This window comes from Solanum tuberosum, unplaced genomic scaffold (assembly GCF_000226075.1).
Source record: "Solanum tuberosum cultivar DM 1-3 516 R44 unplaced genomic scaffold, SolTub_3.0 scf00037, whole genome shotgun sequence".
NCBI classification, from domain to species: domain Eukaryota; kingdom Viridiplantae; phylum Streptophyta; class Magnoliopsida; order Solanales; family Solanaceae; genus Solanum; species Solanum tuberosum.
Genome location: NW_006238961.1, coordinates 2,015,704 through 2,036,657, shown reverse-complemented (window position 1 = coordinate 2,036,657; position 20,954 = coordinate 2,015,704). Strand labels below are relative to the sequence as shown.

Here is a 20,954-nt window from a genome sequence, read left to right as displayed (position 1 = left end):
GTATTGTTGTGTTAGTATATATAAATGAGGCTATATGTAAAGTCTTATATGAAGCTATATGTAAAGTTTATGTGAAGCTTTATGTGTGAAGGTATGATGTGAATGAGTTTACGTGATCTTGTGATGATCTTATGTAAAGTGGATAGCATTGTGATTTAAAGTATGATTTTCTCATGATGTATATATATGAAATGATGTTGGATTATGAAGTATCCTTAGATGATAATGTTGTGACTTGGTTGGTAGACTAAAGTGTCCCTCCTTGTTACTTAAAGTCTTGAATGCATGAATGTGTGAAGTGGGCTAGAACTAAGAAATGGTGCCCTTTCTATAAATGCTAAAAGAGGAATTCTAGGCCAAGGCTTGAATCGGCAAAACTAAGAAATGGTGCCCTTTCATAAGTCTAGCTTTCCTAAGTAAATGTATAACCTTGAAGGATGGGCCTTAGGGCGAAGTTCCCTTCTTGAGTGAGATGATAGACTTAGAGATGGATGGAGCCGGAACGGCATGAAAATCCTTATCTAAGAAAGTCAAATGAGCTATCCTTATGAACCTTGATTGGCCATAACTAAGAAATGGGGCCTTTCTTGGGAAGAGATACTATGAGTTGGTTGAACTAGAAAAGGAACCCTCTCTAGTACATATGTGAATGAAAATACTCTATGGGAAACAAGGCTAGCACCGAGTGGATGTGGTTAGGATGGTGGCCCTACTTGAGTATGAGACTAGGGCACAATGAACATCCTTGGACATCCCCTAAACCATGTACCTACATGGGTTGATTATTAGTTCTACCTTTGGCAAGTAGAACACCTTCCACGGAGTAGGGTAGACTCCGGATTCCATGCCTAGCTAGTATGGTCTATGTCGGTTATGCCTATTCCCATCATGTGGGATGTGCACTCTAGTTATTGGATAGGTTCTACAACGTGTAGGTAGTAGTATGGGATGCTATCTACACATGGCACGAGTAGGCTTTGAAGATACTAAAGTGAGTTCCCTAAGTCTAACGACTATTATGTGAAAGTCCCCTTATGTGCTTGAATGTCTCCAAAAATGGTTTCTTAAAGAATGTTGGTCTATTGATGTTATGTTGTAAAGGAAATGTCCTTATCTAAGGTAATCTTGAGGAACACTTAAGTGCGCTTGAAGAGGTTGTATGGGCGGTCACTTCTTGTCTCACTCAAGTGTGTCTTAAGGTTATATTAGGTAGAGGTCCTATGGTAATGAAATGGCATGTGTTCCTTTAAAGTTAAGCATGGGTTGTATATGAATATATGTTGAGTATGTATACGGTTGGCTATGGTTTTATATGTGAACATTGACTTAGTATGTTATATTGTAATGGTAAATTTCCTTATCTATGGTAACCCTTAGGAATACTTAGGTGTATATGAAGAGATTGTATGGGCGGTCACTTCATGTTTCACTTAAGTGTGGCTTTGGGTAACTTGAGATAGAGGTCATGAAATGATGAAAAGGCTTACTTGTCGATTATGTTCATGTATTGTACATTGGTACTAGTTGAGTATGTCTATTATGTGGGTATTGTCTTATATGTGGATGATGACGTGAAATGTGTCTCTTATAATTGTGATATGAAGGTTTTTATCAAAAATGGCATGAAAGCATATATTTCAAATAAAGGTCCTTTTTAGCATGTTTTTGCATGGCTTCCATACTTAGTACTTAATTGTGCTAACCCCTTTCTTTCCCTTTTTGGACTACTGGAGGGTGCTTACTAGACGAACAACCTCCTCTTATCTATTTGTAATCATTTCTAGTTCAGCTATATAATTTTTTTAATCATTTCATTGGTTGTTCACACAAAGAGAATGTCAACAAACCAATTAAAAACTAAAAGTATTGTTGAATTATGACCTCCGTTAATCTCCTAAGAAACACGTACAAGCGATGTACCGTTTAACGAATTGACAAAATGAAGTTAAGAATAATAGTAATTAAACAATGCAATAATTTTAACTTCAGCTTCAATAAACAACTTTGAGTTACAACAGATTACACAACTCTGTAATCCTATGGAATTATAAACTCTAATTCTGTAACCCAAAACACAAGCCCCCAAGGCTTATGTTTCCAGACGATCTCCAAGTTTTCCCCAACTAGAAGATCACACTTCACTCAAATAATCACCTAAACTACTTCGCTCAATTATTCCTCGCAGCACTCAGAATAAGTAATCAAAACTCTCTCAATTATTGATAGTGTTTTGCTTGTCTCTCTCATAAGTGCGCGCCTTTCCACGAAGAAAATCTCGCCCTATTTGTAGATTTGAACTCCACTCCTCAAACCGTCTTCAACTTAAACTTGCTTCCTCTTTCGTTTAGAACTTGGAACCTTACAAGGTTATACCTACGCTTCCTACTTTGTTCTATATTCCTTCTCCTAGTCATATTTGGTGAACACATATCACGTTGACACAACTTGTTCAATGCAGCTTTGTCAGTCTTCAAAATACTAATTTATGTGCATCTAACAAAGTCCCCCTTTTCTATGATGACAAACTTTATTAGCAGCTTCATCTGCATTGAACATATCTGCATTGAACCACGATCACTTCCCCCTTTTGACATCATTAAAACAAACCTGGAACTACACGATATATCACAAGATAAAACAATATACGTTCTTAACCCACCATCACAAGAACCAAAACACTTAATTAACTATAACAATGTTCACAACAGAAGGCAGGCAGAATCAGAACCAAACATCAGCAAAGCACCAACACAGTCATCAAGTCAGATAAGTACATCACTTGCTTAACAAAAAAACTTGAAGGCAAAACACATGAAATAGTGAGCAAAAGTATTAAGGTAGCTTGGAGGAAGGGCTAGGAGCTGGAAATGAGGTAGGATGTGTTTTAAGTAGCTCAAAGAGGCCCTTTAGATGTGTTGAATTCGAGGATTTTTCAGTCTCCAAAGTAGTTTTAGACTTGAGCAACTCACCTTTCAAATAGGTGTTCTCCTCAATCAACCCAGCATGTTCTACCCTATATGTCAGATGCAACTTATCCCTGGTAGCTGAATGTGACAATCGAAGAGCTGTTATGTCCTTCTCATTTGCTGCCAACTGAGATCGTAATCGTTGTAATGGTGCATTAGTACCTCTCTAAGGAGCAAGTACAACAACCTGATTCACAGTTCCAAGAAAATCCTTGGTAGTCTGAACTTGTTTGCCACGACCCAAGGGTACACCCTAGATGTAACATGGCGTACTTGACCCCAAATGGGTTTCATACAAGCCCTTAGCATATCATAACATAAGATAATAGAAAAGTGCAGAAATTTTAAAATATTTTCCATACAATCAAAGTCTTTATAAAGGCACAGCGGAAGTCTTACTACACTCGTCTCAAACCATCTAATACAACTTTGAATACTCTTGGGTCACAGCCGATACAATAGTCTCAAGACATGAAAATAAAAGACATAAAGGAAAGGTGATCAAATCCTCGATGCTATGAGGACTCACCAAGTCTTCAACTCCTTGCACTTCTAGAAACCTATCTTCAAGAATGGAACTCAAAATCACCGGACCCTACATTTGATGAGAATTTAGGCAAGAGTATGTGTTAGTACAAAAGTACTAAATATGATAGCTAGCATAACATCAAAAGAGAATAACATAAGGGTTAGTCAACATAAGCCATATGCCATAATTATAAGAGATACTTCATGAAACAAAAACTATAAGCATAAGAGACAATATCATAACTATAATCAAAGTCTCCAGCATAGGCATCATATAAGCATTAGTCAACCCTTAGTTCTTCTTATCATAAGAGAACTACTTCTCAAGTAACCTCAAAGAATACTTGTGCAATGCATGGATGAGACCCCATAATCCCATCCACACTAAGTACCACTTTTAGGTCATCATAATCATACTTACCCTCTTAGGATCTCATCATTAGCACAATTCTCATAGACAAGGGAATCCTTACCTTTAGTCCATCATATCAAGTAAAGCAACTATGGCAACAATCCAAGCTAACATATATCATATAGGCAAATCTCATATTAGAACATAGCTTACAATACTTCCTTGAAGTAATCTAGTTTCACCATACACATGCTACTTAGATTAGGGACTTGTCCCTCATATTCATAATAGTCATGGAAGAGTACCTTTTTTACTAGTCCAAGACAAGTCATTACTCATGAATGGTCATAATTCACCTATTCAAGGCTACCAAGTAAAAGTACTATTACTCAATCCAAGCTAAGCATGCAACACATAAGATACATGTTTCATAAGTAGCTTCAAGTCATACTTGTGCAATGTATGAATAAGACCCCATAATCCTACCCATGCTAAGTACTACTTTAGGCTATCATACGTCAATGATTACCATTTATAATTCTAGACTACCAAAGAATAGCACCCTATTAGGCTAGACCAAGCTACCAAGGAATATTCACCATATTGGATTAGACCAAGCTACCATACAGAGACATACTATCATGCAATTCCAAGCTATACAAGGAAGGATATTATTCCACCATCCTAGCTACCAATGAAATGGTTTGGCCTAACCCAAGTCATGCTACCATGCAAGCATTCTATGATACTAGTGCAAGCTACCCGTAGGAGAGTATGGTTCCTCAATCCTAGGCTACCATGACATCTTATACTCATGCTACCATGCAAGCATTTTATGATGCTAGTGCAAGCTACCCTTAGGAGAGTATGGTTTCTCAATCCAAGGATATCATGAGAACTCCTAACTCAAGCTACCAAGCATGGTCTTATCTTACCAAGTTAAGTTATTCATGAAGGGAACTTATGTCACAACTTCAAGTTATTCTAGTCTAACATGCTTTGATTCATTTTAGGTGAGCAAACCTTTCAACCTAGAATCATTCTATGTGAGAGAACCTTTCATCTCCTAGCATATTCATGTCTAAGTGTGTATATGAGAATATCCTTTCAACAACACAACAACCTATCATGATCATAGACACTTCACTCTCAAAGTGTTCTTAAGCATATACAATTCAACATATTAGCTTTACTCTCAAAGCCCTATAAATCAACATGCTTCACTACAAGCCTTACTCTCAAAGCTTTAATTCTTACAATCATCATACATATCTAGATTTCAAGGCATTCTAATCACATGCTTCATTACTAAGTGGTTCTAGTCATATATCATCATAAAGGTTCAACTACAAGCTTTACTAGTCATGATCCATCTTATATACTATAATCTAATTCAATTCATGTCTACATGCTTCTATTCATTAACAATTACTATACAAGTCATCAATTCTAGAAGACTATCTCTAAATCCTCAGCTTCCCTCTTCACAAGGCATAAACCCACATTACTACAATTCCATCAATTAACTAGGGTTAGCCATGGAAAACATGTAATATCATCATAATAACATGATTCACTACTAAATCTATCATAATCAATCAATGCCCACTCAATTGGGTCAACATACAACATAACCCACAATATTAAAGAAACCCTAACTTGAATTAGGGAATTATAGGGGGATCCATAGATGGAATAATCCATGGATAAATAAGCTATCACACCTTGATTATAAAGCCTTACAAAATCTTGCAACAATGGAGGAATTTGACCTAGCTTGACCCTCTCTTCTTCTTCTTCTTGAGTTTTCAAGAGAGAGAATATTTTAGAGGAAGAACTTTAGGATCTTTGGGGGTTTTAGAATTAATGACTTAATTGGGGTGGTTAAAGGCTTAAAATAGTTTATATAGGTATACTAAGACCACACAAAATGACCTCACTTAATAACCACCTAATTTGGAATTTACCTAAAAGCCCCTCACTAGGCAGCCTACTCCCAGGCACCACGGCAGGCTCACGAGCCGTGGTCCTTGGGCAGTGGCTTGGCCTCAGTGTCTTGGACTTCTCAAATTGAAGGCACCTTCACAAGCCTTACCACGAGTCGTGGTCTTGACCACTGGTTGTGAAGTGGCTCGTGAAAGTGAGACACTTTGAGTCAGCTTCAAGGGAGCTACTGCCTTGCCTTCACGGACCACACCACGAGACATGGTCCTCACAACTAGACGTGGTGGTGGTCGTGTAGTTGAGGCAGTGTGTCCCAAGTTTGGGGCAGTCTTGGCCCTTGGCTTGGGCCTTGCCCGTTGGCCTTGGCCCTTTCCCCTTGCCTTGGCTCTTGTTGCCCTCATACTTACCCCTAGATGGTCTACTAACTACGGGGTGTTACATTTCCATGTTTGCACATGAATATGTAAGAACTCAAAAATCTCTCCTAACCAGAACCCATATCCCAGGGAATGCATTCTTATCCTCACACATATGCGATGCATGTGACACAACATCAGCTGAGGTAAGTTAATAGGCTTTCGAGAGAGTAACAGTTCCATAAGTGTGATGTCTAAAGAGTTATCCTCAGTTTGTTTCTACTTCCTGGGCAAAAGTATTTTGTGCACCAACATTAACAAGAAGGTTGTGTAAGGGCAGCATAGCACCTTTATCAATACGATAGTAATCCTCTAGAGTAGTATCATTTGAAAACTTGCGAGAAATTTCAAGGACACTTAGTTGACCATCCAGAGGGGGACATTCTTTTTTCACATAATGACACCAACTCTGTAACACCCCAGAAAATTTTTGAACTAAGACTCGAACTATCCTTCGTTGTGAATAGGATTTTACCAAGGAATTTAAAATTTCTTAAGTATTAAGGTCAGGTCACTAGATGTAGCACCTTGAGTTCCAAAAAGAACTAAATTGGAAATAGCAAAATCTGAAATTTTGCAAGTTAAGCTTAAGTTATGAGTTTTGGGTCAACTTCAAATGACATTAAATATCAGCACAGGATATGTTAGGTGTGATAAAAGATATATAATGAAAGATCTTTGAATTATCTTTGCAACGCCACCGAGTTTGCTAAATTTTGAGTTTGGATGAGTGAGATATGTCCTTTTGAAGTTGAGTTGTCCAGTTAAGGAAAGTTACCCGAAAATAGTAAGGGGTATTTTGGTCTTTTCCTTACCCAATCAGATTTAATTCATTTTTAGTAATATTTTAGGGGACTAATCCTATTGGGTTCAGTTTTATAATCCAAATATACGCCTAGGGTTTTAGTTGAGAGTTCAAGAAGAGAAAAGAAGAGAAAAAAGGAGAGGATCAAGCGTTCGTCGAGATTCTTGTCTGTTGTTGCGGATTTTCGCCATGGGTTTGATCCCTAAGAGGTATGTAAGATTCCATAGTGTTGGTTTAGTACACCCACACGCCAATCATGTTATTTTCAGCGAAATTTCATTCTTGAAGTTAAAAGATTAGAGTTATTGATCGGTGTTCTTGAAGTTCATTCTAAATCTTGTTGTGTTGGGGTTTTGATGATTTCTTGAGATGAAATTTAGTAATTTGAGTGTTGTTTTGAGTAGATTAGAGTGTAATTATGTTAATTAATCGAATCCAAGTGATTGGGGAAGAAACCGTTCGATTCTAGGCGAGTTAGGGTGAGAAAACGAGCAAAGAAAGTCGTCGAACTTTTTTGGGTTGGGGCCTGGTGTGTCACGCCAGCCAGAGCGCCTCAACCACTTCTCTGAACTTTAGGGGTTGGCACCCCGCGCCACTCAGAGCGCCAGGGTCGCCTGCCCCCACCCGTTCTTCATCGTTTCGTCCGTTTGAGTTCTTTCAAAGGGTACCTTTACTCCCTTTGATTCTAAACACTTTAAACTACTTCTAAACACCTAGAAATCATTCATACATGAATCATAACCTTGAATTCATAATTCATAATTCAAATTCAAGGTAGAGTTAAGAGTTAAGTTTTGAGAATTTTTTCAAACATTCTAAGAAAGTCCCTTGAGTCTTTTTGTGGAGTCTTCTACAACTTCTAGTAACTTGTTTCAAGACTCGAGCAAGTGAGTATGAGAATGCGGAGAATGTATTCATGAGACTACTTTGTCATCGTGAGATCTTTCATATCATGAGCCATAACTCTTGAATTCATAATTCACATTCAAGAGAGAGTTAAGAGTAGAGTTCAAGGAAGCCTTTGAGTTCAATTGTGAATCCTTTGAGATCCATCATCGATTTGAGTTAAGCTTTGAGTAAGTAAGTATGAGAATGAGAAGAGTCGTATACATGAGTTCCTTATTGATATTTTGACCCTTGAGTCGACTCGCTCATGCCCATAACTTCCGCATGAACTCCATCAGTTGAGTACCTTTGAGAGGGGTAGTATCTTCAAGTTCTAAGTTTTGAGTATTGAGTTCCTAATCTCCTTTCATATTATATTTCTAATCATGGGACTATTACATGTTACCCATGAATTCATTGAGTTGAGTTGAGTTGTTCATGCTTATAATTCTGCATGAACCCTATAAGTCGAACAGTCTTGAGATGAGAAGTATCTTTGAGTCCTTCAGTTGAGTAGTTCATGCTCCTAATTCCACATGAACCCTCTGAGTTGAGCATTCTTGAAATGAATAGTATCATTGAAGTTCTTGAATCCCAAGTATTGAGATCTATCTAAGGTTATTGAAAATCTTGCATTGAGTCGTTCACGTCCATAATTCGGCATGAACCATATTTTAAGAAGTCTTTTACAAACTTTTTAAATTTGTTTTAAGATTTAAGATTTGAGTTGAGTAAAGAGTAAGAGTAAAGTTCATTTTCTTTAAAATGATATATGGGAACTAAGTATTCCCAAGAGTAAATGTTTTCACATTTAAGATGAGAGGAAACTGATATTTCCAAAAGAGTTTTTGAGCAGTTTAAGTACCATCTCTTTTAAGAGAAAGATTTTTGATTAATTATCTCAAATCAAAGAAAAATTTATGTTTTTAAACAGATGAGCTGAGTATTTTGGAAGTAGTATTGAGCACCGATATGGGGACGAGTTTGAGTTCAGATAACTCATGTCTCCATAAACCATGTAGCCATCATGGGTAGAAAGGATCATAGTTTTAGATGATTCCTTAGTGCTTTTTAGCATAGACTAGTGGATCCATTAGTTAAGGCGTCCTATATGACTGCAAAGTATAGGACAGTTCTGGCAGCGTGGGCAAGACGTTGTATCATCATTTAGGCTCATAGTGGTGGTTGTCGGTTAGAGAAACTCCCACAGAGTTATATTGTATTTTTATATACACATTGAGTATTATTGTATTTTTCAATACATTGAGTTGCTATCTACAGTTTTACAGCTTACCATATATATATTGCATATTTTACTATTGTTTTAACCTTGAGTATCATGAGTTGAGTCTATTGAGTTGTGTATCCAGAGTTGAGTACCCAGAGTCGAGTATCATATCTTTGGGTTGAGTATCTAACTTTGAGTGGAGTATCTATTCTTTGAGTGGAGTATCTATTCTTTGAGTTGAGTATCTTATTCTTGAGTTGAGTTGAGTTGAGTAAGTACGAGAAGAGGTAAGTATGTTTCCTATATTAAGTTCAAGCTTATATTTATGCTTTAGAATTCTTCTTACATGCTCGTACATTCCACGTACTAAGCCATTTGGCCTGCATCTTTTCATGATGTAGACACAGGTATTTAGGATCATCAACAAGAGCTTCGTTGATACATCCGGGAGTTTGAGTTAGCTATGGTGAGACTCCTTGTTTCCGGAGGATTTCATTTACTTTTCAGTTTAGTCAGAATGTCATGGGTCTTGTCCCGACTTCCATCTATATCAGTTAGAGGCTTCATAGATAGTCAGTATAGTTGAGAAGTCTGTATTATTTATTTTATTGAATGTTTTAAAAACTTAAGTTGCCTATTTTATGGAGAGTTGAATAATTTATTTTATTCAGAGTTTTCTTTAGAGTTAAAGCTTTCTATTTAATTTTCATGAATATTGATTCAGTTTTTAAGCTTTGTATGCTTGAGTTAGTCTTCCGCTTAAAGTCAGCCCAGATGAGGGTTCGCTTGGGGACCAGCAATGGTTCTCGAATGTCGGCCACGTCCATGGTGTAGGCTCAGGTCGTGACAAACTTGGTATCAGAGCACAGAGTTCAAGTGTCCTAGGGTGTCTATGAAGTCGTTTCAATATAAATGAACTTCACTCTTACTCTTACTCAACTCAATGCTCAAGTCTTATAACAAGTTAAAGACAATTGTAAAAGACTTTTTGAAAAGACTCGAAGAACTCTCAAGACTTGACTCTTAGCTCTATCTTGAATTTGAATTTATCAAGGTTATAATTCATGTTTAAGGATGATTTCTCGATGTTTAGAACTTAGAAGTCATATATAGTATTTAGAATCGATAGGGAGTGTTAGTACACTTTAGAAGGACTCAAACGGGCTAAACGACAAAAAACGGGAGGGGGCAAATTTCCCGGGCGCACTACTGGCGCAGGGAGCCAGCACCTAAAGTTCAGAGACCCCAAAATGGCGAACTACTGGCGCACTGCCCCAGCCTCTCCGGCGCATCAAGGGCGCACTGCGCCAGCCCCTCCCCAGGTGGTTTCGACGAATTTTCCAACTCATTTTCTGATCTTAACTAGACTAGATTCGATTTTTTTTCTCAATTTCTCCTTAGATTCGGACACGTAATACATGTACACAAGAATCTACTCAAATTACCCTACAGATCGACATGATTTCCTCAAGAACTTATCAATTCCATCCTAACTCAAGAATGAAAACCAATTTCAAAAACACAATTCAAAAACATCAAACCTTCAACTTTCTAGAAGGAATTTTACGCTAAAATTAACATGATTGGCGCGTGGGTGAACAAACCCAACGCTATGTGAACTCACATACCTCTTTAGGGATTAACCCTTGGCGAAAGGACCTTCGATTCCGCAAGAAATCTCCAAGAACGCCTTGACTTTTCTCCTTTTCACCTCTTCTCGAACTATTCTCAAACCCTAGGCGTTAATTTTGATTTCATCAACTAAACCAAATCAGTTTAGACCCCTAATTAATTAGTAACATCGAAATAACTTGATTGGGTAAGGAAACGACCAAAATACCATTCTTAAATTCGGGTAGCTTTCCTTAATTGAACAAACCAACTTCAAAAAGGCATATCTCTCTCACACGAGCTCAAAAATTAGCAAAATCGGTGGCGTTGGAAAAAGGATTCCAAGACCTTTCATTTGATATCATATAGCCCACCTAACTCATCTTGTACTAAAAGTTATGGTCGCTTGAAGTTGACACAAAACTTATACTTAGCATAACTTGCCAAAATTTCTAAATTTACTCTTTCCAAAAATGATTCTTTCTAATTCTAGTTCTTTCTAAGGCGGGATGTTACAACCATAGCGCTAAAGAAACCATTCAGTAGTTTGGGGCCTGGCTTGGTGCGCCAGCACTGCACCCCAAACACTGTCCAGTAGTTTTAGGGCAGGCGCCTCGCGCCACTTAGTGCGCCAGGGTCGCTAGGCCCTTTTCTTCCCCGCTCTTCATCTCGTATGTGTTCTTTCAAATTGTGTCTTCGCTCTCTTATTGATATTAAATCTTAAAATCTTCATTAATCCTAGAGAGATCTTACATATCCTAATCAAATTTCTAAATTTACATTTAAATTGAAGTAAAGTTCAGAGGAAAGTTCAAGAGGTCCTTTTGAGTCAAATTTGAGAATCCTTTTACAATTAACTAAAGATTTGAACTAAGTCCTTGAGTTTTAGGTATTGAGTTGTCTATATTATTATTGAGATCCTTGAGTTGATTCGTTCATGTCCATATATTCCGCATAAACCCTATGAAGTGAGTATTCTTCAGATGAGTAGTATCGTTGAGTTCTGAGTTCTTAAGTTATGAGTACTGAGTTTTCATATTGCTATTGAGGTCCTTGAGTTGATTCGTTCATGTCTGTAATTCAGCATGAACCCTAAATTTTTTGAGTTTAAATCTTAAGAATCTTTTAAAGCCAATATTTGAGTTTGAAACTAAGTTTTTGAGGAAGTAAAAGAGGAGTTTGAGAAAGAGTATAAGGGAACTATGTACTTCCCATATGATTCATTCTTACAAAAAGAACAAGAATATTATTTTGAAAAAAGAGAAACTTTGATTTCTAAACGAGTTTATGAGTTCAAAGATATTTCAGAGCAGTTACCTCTTTTAAGAGGATAGTTTGAGCAATTATCTCAAAACCAAAGAAAGAGTATGTTTGATACATTTGAGCATAAGTATATATATTATTGGGAGTAGTATTGAGCCCTGATATGAGGATGAGCTCAAATAACTCAAAATCCTCATAAACCATGTCTTGCCAACATAGGTAAAAGATCATACTTTTTAGATGAATCCTTATTGCTTAGTGGATCCACTTAGTTTCCCGGCAAGGTATAGGATATTTCTGGCAGCGTGGGTGAGACGTTGTATCATCATGTAGCTCATAGCGATTGTTGTCAGTTAGAGAATCTCCCAATAGAGTTAAAGTGTATTTTTATATATCACTTATTATGTTGAGTTCATAGATGAGAAAGTATTTTGTAAAGCTTTACATGATTTAACTCATTTATTTCTTTACATTCATCTTGAGTACATTGTTATCTATTCCAGTCCTTTCTTTAAGTTATTTATTATTGACCTATATTGTATACTCGTACATTCAATGTATTGATGTCATTCGACCTGCATCTTTTAATGATGCTGATACAGGTTACTAAGATCCTCAACAAGAGCCTTTTGAGATCAATTCATCCGCTCGTCTGCTTATGAGTGAGACCTCTTTACTTTCAGAGTACTCCAGCTTTATGAGTTGTTAGTAGTAGTTCCTTTGAGGAGTCGTGGGTCTTGTCCCGACACTCATCTTTGTATAGTAGAGGCTTCATAGATAGACAGTTTTGGAGAGTCTTTCAGTTTCACATATTCTATTTAAAACTTATGTTTCATACTCAGTATATTCAGCGAAGTTTTGAGATTCAGTAAACTGTTTTTAAACATTTCTTTCAATTTGATGCTTATATATGCTTGAGTTAGTCTTCCGTTTGTAGTCAGTCATGATGGGGGTTTGCTTGAGGGCCAATAATAGTTCTCAAGTGCCGGCCACGTCCAGGGTGTTGGCGCGAGTCGTGACATCTATAAAGCCTCTAATGACAATGATGGAAGTTAGGACAAGACCCACGATATCCTAACAAAACTAAAAAAAATGGGAATCCTCCTGATGAAATGAGGCTCACCAAAGCAACTCTGGAACTCCAAGCGGTATAAGCGGTGCCCCTATTAATGACCATGAACTCTTGTATCTGCATCATAAAAGATGCAGGCCAAATAGCGTCAGTACATGGAATGTACGAGCATGCAAGGGGAACGCTAAAGCACAGACATAAGCTTGAACTTGATAAAAATGAAGAACATACTCACCTTGTCTCAACTCAACTAAAATCAATGATACTCAATGATACTCAACTCAGTTCCATATAAAAGCAACAATAAAGATGCATTATAAAGAAAGCTTTTAAAATAGTAGATAATAACTCAATGTATTTAAAATACAATAATTACTCTTTTACTCTTATTTGGGAGATTCTCTATCCGATAACCATCACTATGAGCTATGTGATGATACATCGTCTCGCCCACGCTGCCAGAACTGTCCTATACCTTGTTGGAGTATAAGACATCCTCAACTAAGTGGATCCACTAAGCTATGCTTAAAAGAAATAAGGAATCATATAAAAAGTATGACCCTTTTTACCCACGTTGGCATACATGGTTTATGAGGACTTTGAGTTGTCTAAACTCGTCCCCATATCGGTGCTCAATACTACTCCCAATAATATAACTCATGCTCATATGTTTAAAAAAACATTTCCACATCATCAAACTTTGATATTATTACTCAAAAGGTTCTCTTAAAAGAGATAGTGTTCAAAACTCCTCATGAACTCATTTGGAAATCGAAGTTTCCTCTCACATTAAATGTAAAAACATTTACTCTTGTAATTACTTAGTTCCCATATATTCATTTTGAAAAATGAAACTCAACTCTCTTCATCCTCATACTCAAGTACTCAAGTCTTAAAATTAGTTTTAAAAGTTTGTAAAAGACTTCTCAAAATGACTCAAAAGACCTCCATTGAACTTTACTCTTAACTCTATCTTGAATTTGAAAGGTGAATTCATGAATTATGCTTTGGAATGTAAGACCTCTCAATGATTTAGGAAGGTTAGATTAGTTGATCATAAGACAAGAGAAGACCCCAATTAAAGAACGCTGGCGCGACGCGGAGATGGAATTAAATTTTTGGTCGCGAAATAATTTTTGAGGCAGAGGACTCCGTATCCTCTCTGCGACGCGGAGAGGGGGTAACTATCTGAAGACTTAAAATCTTAAGCGCCTCCGCGACGCGGACCTAAGCGCAATTATTTTCCCGATCTTTTCTTCCTCTCCCAAACTCGACTCAACTCATACCCACTTCAGTTCTATAGTCCAATTTCACGAAGTTTCACAAACCCAGAACACTTTCAACGAAACCCACACAAAACTCAATCATAGACTCAACTATTGCTCAAAACCCTCACCTCAAGGATTTCAAAGACCTCAATTTATCAATTTAACTCAAGAACTCAATAATCAACTTCAAGAATGAATTCATGGGTAAGAGTTTACACGATCAGCGTGAGGGAGAACAAACTCAACACTATGAAAGCTTACATACCTCGTAAGGATCAAATCCTTGGCGAAATTCCTCGAAGATCGGAAGAACCTTGAACGAGTGCTTGAACTTCTCATTTTCATCCTCTTGAACTTCTCTCTAAAACCCTAAGCGTGTTTAGGATTGTGAAAACTGATCTAAGTCATTTTAGACCCCTAAAATATTACTAAAAATGAGTTAGGATAGTAGGGGTAAAACAAAAGACCAAAATATCCCTCTTTAATTCAAATGAACTTTCCTTAATCAAACAGGCCGAACTCAAACGACCATATCTCCCTCATCCAAACTCTTAATTTAGCAAACTCGGTGGCGTTGGAAAGAAGACTCAGAGATATTTCATTTGATACCTTATGGATCACCTAACTCGTCCTGTATTGAAAGTTATGGTTGTTTGAAGTTGACCCAAAACTCACAATTTAAGGCTAACTTGCGAAATTCACAATCTAGCTCTTTCCAATTTAGTTCTCTAAAAAAATTCTTTCTAAGACCGAGGTGTTACATTGGGATTGATGGAATCAATGGAATTCCATTCTGACACTCGAAACTCGAAAAGACACCAAAACCCACTTTTTAACAACTTTAGCCTTTGAAACCAAAAACTCTCATAATTTCATGACTTTTTACTTAGAGCTCAAAACAAACTATAAAACTCATTCGAAAATGACTCGAGGTCGATATCGGAAGGGGTAATGGTAATTTTACTTAAATTTCCAAAAATGACCTATCGGGTCATTACATGGATAAACAAGATGATAATACTGATGAGCATCCTATAAGAGAATGCACAATCATCGTCACACCAACCGAAAGAATGAGGAAATGGAAGCGTAAAATATATCATCCTATCTAAACACTTTTTTCCATAGTATTATGGTATTAACTTTTTGTTATTTTTGTGATTAAGTTTGTTTAAGGAGTGTCCTCAACCGGATGAGAAGAAAAGGAAGGAGCTCAATGGTAAATTAGAGTTAGAGTCTTCGTAAATTTACTCAAATAAAGGTATATAATACTAGTATTTCCTCCATTTAACAATGCGTGATGTTTTTAGTTTGAGAAGACCCCGTAAGTAAACTATTACTCTAATAAAGCAAAAAGTGTTCTTCGTTACAAATTTTTAATCAAATGTCTTAAAAAGAAGTATCTCTTTAACGGTTTTTTGTTTACATAAAATTTTACTTTATTTATTCTAATAAGGATAAATCAGGAAGAAAAAATTTAATTTCTTATTGATTTGTGAAAGACTACATATCTTAAAACAAATTAAAAAGATAAAAACAACTTATTTTGAAACAGAGGTAGTAATTTTTATTATCTGCATTAATTAAAAATAGGCGAAATGATCTGGTGGACCCTTATACTTGTATCAGTTTGTATTCTGAATCCTTCTACTTATCCCTTTGTCATCTGGACCCTTAAACTCAATGAAACTTAACATTTTAAATCCCTCTGACGGTTGATCAGGCTTATGTGGCAACTTGATTAATGAGCTGGAATAAATACGTGATTCCACGCGCAAAAGGAGCGTAGACATAAGAATTTAAATTAAAAATAATTAAAAGAAAAAGAAAATTAGAATAAAAAGAGAAAACAAAATTAAAAATAAATGTTTCACTTCTTTCTTCTTCCCCAACCCATCCACTGTTCTTCCCCACCTAGACCTCCATTTTTCTCTTTCTCCCTTTCCTCGCTCCTTTACAATTTCTTTTCGTTTCTCTTCCCCAAATTAAAATGAAATTGTGCAAAAAATTGAACATAATCAGCAAAGTAAAATTCAGAAAATTGGTGGGATAAACATAGTTGTCGGAAGAAATATGTCTAATGAGAATCTTGACCTCTTTTGTTGTCAACATTGTTCTTGATTTGTCATTTTTTTCATTTTTCTAGGGTAAAGTGTCAAGATCTGGTAGTTTTGAATGGTGAAAAGTAATTGTTGAATATCTTTATGAAATTAGATGAAGACTTCCTTTTCTTCCCCATCTTCGATCTTTCACAGCAATCGTCTCATTCTAATCCCTTAAACTTGTCTTTTTCAACTGGTTTTGATAATCCAAGAAAATCCCAGGCGAATTTTGGGTAGATTTCGACGAGTTTCACGGCAGAGGTTGGTGTGAAATTGTGTTTGTAAGCAATTTGGGGTGTGAAAATAGTAGTCGACGTTGGATTACGAAAAGTTTGGCCAGATCTGATTGTGCGATGGCCAGATCTGGTTGTGCGGTGGCTTATGTTGTTGTTACTGTGGAGGTTGGAGGAGGAAAGAAAAATAGTGATGGTGTGCGTCGGAGATGAAGACGGGTGACGGAGAAGTATATGTGGTTTCGCCGGCAAAAATGGCAACAACACAGGCAATAGCTTTCTTTTGGTCGGGAAATAGTGAAAATAGGGAGAATTAGAAATGCCAATAATAAATTAAAATGTTATTATTTTACATTTTATTAAATAATTTTGGTTAATAATTTTTAAAAATAGTTATGAAATAAATATGATGTGGCATTAATATACCTGACGTGGATATGACATGTCAATTATATAAAGGAGAGTGAGTTACACACATGGTTGGAAGGGCTTAAAAGTCTCATTTTAATTGAGTTTAAGGGTCCAAATGACAAAGGGGTAAGTAGAAGGGTTCAGAATACAAACGGATACAAGTATAAGGGTCCACAAGACCATTTCGCCTTAAAAATATAATGTCGAGCAATAATCTCTACACACAATATAATTTCTTGTTTTTGACTGTATCTATGCATGTCTATTTGTTAGCAACAATAAACCCTCCTAAGGGTATCATCAATAAGATTCACCAGATGTTTGCTAAGTTTTTCTGGGGAAAATCAGGAGGAATGAAAGGTAAACACTAGGTGGCCTGGGATGACCTATTTTACCCTTTCAAGGAAGGTGGAGTAGGCTTCAGATCTCTTCATGATGTTGCCAAGGCTTTATTTGCCAAGATGTGGTGGAACTTTCGAGTGACAACCAACTCATTATGGGGAACTTACATGTGGAACAAATATTGTAAAAAAAGATCATCCAGTCCTAGCAAAAGAACTTGGAGCATCTCATGTTTGGAAGATGATGATTCAAGTTACAGAAGAAGTGGAACATGAATTTTGGTGGCAAGTTAGAGCAGAAACTGTAGCTTTTGGTATGACAATTGGATCCAACAAGTAGCTTTATATTTTATTGAAGATGGAGGCACAAAAAGGTTTGATTTGGAAGTTAAGGATTTCATTGGGAATAATGGATGGAATAAAGATAAACTTCAGAGTGTTATCACTGAAGACATGACTAATTATATCATTGAGAGCATCAAACTAGTGATTAACTATGAAGCAGACTGTCCTTGGTGTATGGGCAATACAAAGGGAGAGTTTACAGTGAAATCATCTTTCAAGATAATGAGGAAAAAAGAAGAGGAAATGGAATGGCTATCGAATATATGGGTAAAAGGACTCCCTTTCAAGATCAGTTTCTTTCATTGGAGGGTGTGGAAGAGGAGAATTTCCACGAATGACAATTTAAAGAGAATGAAATTGAAAATTGCATCAGGATATCATTGTTGTGAGGAGTATAAGCAAGAAACTATGGAGCATTTATTCCAAACATCTCCCACAGCTCAAAGGTTGTGGAAGAAGTTTGTTTCTTGTGCAGGTACTGAGCTAAATGGAGTGCATCTACAGCAACTTATAATTTCATGGTGGAAAGCAACTGGACCTGTCAAAATACAAAAGATATTCAAGTTAGTACTAGTTGTTCTTATGTGGGAACTTGGGAAAAGAAGAACTGCAAGAAGACATGACAGGGAGGTGAATCTTTACAAACTGTTTCAACAGTGTCAAAATACAATCAACCAATTTATAAAACAAACCTATCCTTGGATTCAGTGTCCAGTGATATGGGAGGAAGAGGTAAAGCTTCTAAAATGTTACAAACCCAAGCTATTGCATAAAGCTGTCACTTGGAATATGCCAGACACTAATTGGATTAAATGTAATACGGATGGATCGTCAAAAGGAAATCCAGGAATTGGCACTTACTCCTTTTGTGTAAGGGATGAAAGGAGCGATTTGATCTTTGCAGAGGCACAAGAAATAGGAATCACCACTAATAACATGGTGGAGGCTACAGTGGCACTAAGAGGTCAGAAATATTGTATAATGAACAAGTTCAGACAGGTCATCATAGAAACTGACTCACTCGATATTATGAAAATGTTAACTAGTGAATGAAAAATACCTTGGGAGATGCAGGATATAGTGGGTGAAGCAAGGCCAGAGACGACTCAATAAGATTGGGGGCCTAAAGCTAAACTTAAGAGAGGGCCCCTAATATTTTATTATTTTCATCATATATACTTTTGTTTAAAATCTACTTTTCTAGCCATTTTAGATGCGAAGTCATTAGTTACTGTTTTATAATTGATTTGTTTTAATAATTCCTTTCCAATTGATAATATAGCTAATCTATTCAATCACTCTTGAGACAATATTGTTGATCTTAAAGAAGATTTAATCAGTCTTAGTGTTGAAAAACTTCTTTTGGTTGAGGCAACTGTTACAAGACTGTTAACATTATTCTCTATGCAATATGTATATTTGAAAAAGAATCAAGTCTTTTTATTTGATTGAGTATTTTCATTAGATCATTGTCTTTTACTTATATTATTTCTCTTAACACTTTAATTAAGAAAATAAATCTAAACCATCAATGTCAAAATAACGATTATGTGTTAAATCAAGTTTAAGGTTGTAACAATGTTTTTTTTTAAAAGTTCTCATCATCTAGTGATTTCAATTTACCACTAAAAACAAAAATATGTTCATATGCTTCAATTGGTTCAAATCTATTTTGAAGGGAAAAAATAGTCTGGTCTACTATATATAAAGGAATCAACTCCAATTTCAAGGGACTTTGTGATTTCGTTATTAATATTTTCATCAAATTATTTCTTACGAAATTCAGGTTCTATATTCATATCATATACAATTTTCTTAGTAAAAATCATAGCACTCATGGTACATATAAGTTTTCTTTTTAAGAAACAACATTTATAAGATTTTTTTTTAAAAAAAATGGGGCCCTTAAAATTATGGGGCCCCAAGCGATGGCTTTAGTGGCCTAGGGGTTGAGACGGCCCTGAGCAAAGCATATAGTGGAACAAAACAGAATCAAGGTCCAACATGTATATAGAGAAGGAAACCAACTAGTAGATGCAATTGCAAATAGTGCATACATTCATTTGGAAAAAATGGAATACAAGCTCTTTGAACATTTACCAGAAAGGTGCAGGAGAATTTTTAAAATGGATAAAGCACAAATCACAAACTTGAGAATCAAAACAAGAAAGATAAAAGACACTGCCAACCAATATGGAAAACATTCACACTGATCAAGACAAATTTGTACAGGAAGACAGAATCCCAAAGCACAGTATCCAATGTCATGTCACAAAAGAGGAAGCTCGAAAACAACTACCGTTGTTGGAATCATAAATCAGAATATGCAACACCAACAAAAAGGCAAAAAAGAAAGAAAGAGGGCATACTTATGGCAAAGACATTGAGGCAGTTGACTAAGCTCCTCTGCGAGTTGAGTTGAAATTCTGAACCGGTACACACACCTAACAAAGAAGAAGCGATTAGCCCCATAAAAGAGTGAGGAAGACAAAGAGGAGTGTTACCTTTTGAAGCCGCAGAAGTTGAATCGTTGTACACAACCAAGATTGAATATTGATAACCCAAAGGGGGCAAAGGAGAAAGTGAGAAATCACAAAAGCCAGATTCATGGAGACGCAGCTAGGAAGAGGAGGAAGCATATTTAGAAACAAGGTTAAGAAGAGCAAGGAGAATAGGGATAGATATAGAAAGGGGTACTTTCCTTTTCTTAGTTTTTAATATGTTTTTACTTTTTTGTTGAATAAAAAGAGCCCTGAGCTCAAATTGTTAAAAAAAATTGAGGCAGTTATAAAACTTTTGACTATTATAATAATGCATTCACACTCAAATGGTCAATTTTCTACTATTAATTAATACATATTCACTTTTTTTAAAATTAATTTCCATGGAAATTAATGTAGTTTGTTGTGAGTCAAGATTATTATGAATATAATTAATTTGGATTCAAACTATTATTCCCTTACAACACTCTCTTATTTCTATTTAAAGCAATGGCACCATTTGCTTATTCATCTCACTAGTTGTCTTCTCTTTCTCTTTCTCTTTCTCTTTCTCTTTCTCTCTCTCTATGTTATTCATTTTTCTCCATATCCTTCATCTCTACTCTTGTTTGCTTTCTTTTCTATCATTTTTGCAGCAGAAAAAAAACACACTACTTCACTGAAAAAATTATTGTTTCTTCCAT

At 36.2% G+C, this 20,954-nt stretch overlaps 1 long non-coding RNA gene across 2 annotated transcripts; it reads right to left on the bottom strand.

Annotated features, from left to right (window-relative positions):
- Positions 1 to 3,358: 3,358 nt before the first annotated feature.
- Positions 3,359 to 20,466, bottom strand: LOC107059726 (uncharacterized). 2 transcript variants are annotated; one of them, XR_001472851.1, is made up of 3 exons: positions 20,275 to 20,466; positions 20,140 to 20,214; positions 3,359 to 3,526 (listed from the first exon to the last, which is right to left on the bottom strand). It is a non-coding gene; the product is annotated as an uncharacterized lncRNA (long non-coding RNA). The 2 variants fall into 2 exon arrangements; XR_001472850.1 differs by lacking the exon at positions 3,359 to 3,526 and adding an exon at positions 14,613 to 14,755.
- Positions 20,467 to 20,954: the final 488 nt, after the last annotated feature.